We start from the raw sequence: 2,500 nt of genomic DNA, 5'->3' as shown, positions 1-2,500 counted from the left end.
CCGCCAAGGGGAACATGAAGTTTCGTTCTCACCCTTTCTCCACGTGTATGTGTATGTGTATGTGTATATATATGTGTATGTGCATGTGTATGTGTATGTGTATATATATGTGTATGTGCATGTGTATGTGTGTGTGTTTGTGTGTGGGAATGTGTGTGTGTGTGTGTGTGGGAATGTGTGTGTGTGTGTGTGTGTGTGTGTGTGTGTGTGTGTGTGTGTGTGTGTGTGTGTGTGCGTGTGCGTGTGCGTGTGCGTGTGCGTGTGTGTGCCCTTCATATAATGGCAAATCTATCGGCAACTGTGTGTGCGGCGTCATGTCTGCTCCGGGAAAATGCCTCGCCAACGGAAAGGAGGAGTTGAAGTGCGTGGGAATTAATGAGACATGAAGAGAAAGACATGTCTAAAGAAAAGGGAAGACACCAATCACAATGAGTCATGAGAAAGTCCAAAGGAGTGTCACGTCAGTATATATCTCTTCTTTTTTCCCTTTTTACCGTTTGCGACAAAAAAAGAATCAAAAGAAAGAAAGAAAGACAGAAAAAATAGGAACAATATCTATTATAAGTGTGTGTATTCCGAGTTTGTTTACAAGACAGATGTTACCGTGGGAGCCCCAAGCACTAAGATTACGTCTCAATAAGGCAACTGAGGAAGCTACTGAAGAGGCCGACCCTCCACCCCCTCCTACACCCTCTCCCTCCTTTTCGTTGTTCATCCTTCCTCCCACTCGTCCTCCCCCTCCCTCCTCCCTCTTCACTCATTCCTCTCACTCCTCCCCCTCCTCCTCTCCCCCCCTTCCCCCAGACTCCTCCTTCCTCTCATTCATGCTCATCATCCTCACTCCCCGTCCACTCCTCCTCTTCTGACCTTTTATCTCCTCTTTGGTGATTCTTGGTGCGTATTCTTGACTGCGTTCTGTATGGCTTTCATTCAGATTTCTTTCACATTTTCCTTTCTTCATTTCGCGTATTGTTTCTTTTTTTCACAAATAAGTGCCCGCATCTGTTCCTTTCTGCGTAATCACTTGATTTTGGAATCATTACAAGCTCGTACCATACATCCCCAACTAACTGTTTGATGACGAAGTCTTACCTGAGTCGGTGTCATTCTGCAAATCATACAACTCATCCAGCGTCTGTCAAAAAACTTTTTTTCAGGGGAGTTAGATTTCTTGGTGGCGAAAAAAATACAACCTTCTTTCTCTCACTTCTGCATTCCATTACACGTAAATTCTACTGTGGACGCGACTAGTCATCACTAAGCCAATTCCACATCTCATCATACAAATGCAAAAATGTCCCCTAGCAGCAATGACTCACCCTTTTGGCCAATAACCTCTTGCAATATAAATAAGATCCTTTACCTCAGGCGGTTTATAGCATGCAGGAAAAAATGAAGACCATTTTTGGCTCTTCCAGTGGCTGTACTCAGACACGCCTTTTCTTCCTACGCGAGAAAAATGCGTATTGTCCGTAAGATAATGGCCTTGCGGTTTTCGTCTATAGGAACTGAATGGTAAACAAAATCCCCAATAGTCAATTCAAATAAGCCAACAGTTATTACAGATAAACGCACAGTCGATTCACATGAGGCAGAAAATGGTTCAAGTAATCAAACAATTGTTTCAAATAAGCCAGCAGTCGATTTCAGTTAACGTACAGTCGATTTGAATAAGCCAGTGGCCATTTCAAATAACACAACAATCGATTCAAGTATCCAAACAGCTGCTTAAAAAAGGTACAGTCCATTCTAATTTGCTAATAGTCAATCAAGATCAACCCAAAGTCGATTCACCTCAAATATACCAACAGTTTTCAATAACCAAACAGTCGATTCAATAAGGCTGACAGTCGAGTCGTTTCAAACAGGACAAAAATATTTTCACATTAGCCAACAGGCGACTTAAATAACCAAAGAGTGAATTCAGACTAGCAACCAATCTTTAAATAAGCCAACAGTCGAATCAAATACCAAACCGTCGACTTGGAAACCTCAACAGATGATTCAAAACCAAGTCGTCATCGCTAAATAACCACTTTCCACACAAAAGTTGCATCATCCTTTCTCTTTTGATAAAAACATCGTGCTAACCAACTTATATAGAGATTCATATCCGCAAAATTACCGATTTCTCCCTTGATTAATCACCCACGTTTCACAGCCGCAGAAGAGGCCCGTTCCTCATTGTTCAACGTATCAAGGGCACATGTCATACCTAATGTAATTACGAACGGATTGCATTCGACCAATTACAACCATCATTAGTCTCTGATTTGTCAAGAAGAAAGTTCAATTATTAAAATCGGTTCGACTTTTTTTTTTGGTTTTATCTATGTTGATTTATGGTATAGACGAAATATGTAGTAGAGATAACAAGGTCGATGACGTTGTAGAAAAATAGGTAAATAATAACAATGACTTCGTTTCCATGGAAAACCTTCCGACTCTTGACACTCTCCCACGGTGCCTCAAGGCAGGTGTCAATACACAGGACTGTCTA

The sequence above is a fragment of the Penaeus japonicus genome, unplaced genomic scaffold (assembly GCF_977035675.1).
Source record: "Penaeus japonicus unplaced genomic scaffold, GWHDUDI00000001_assembly GWHDUDI00000023, whole genome shotgun sequence".
NCBI classification, from domain to species: Eukaryota; Metazoa; Arthropoda; class Malacostraca; order Decapoda; family Penaeidae; genus Penaeus; species Penaeus japonicus.
This window is presented reverse-complemented; position numbering follows the sequence as displayed.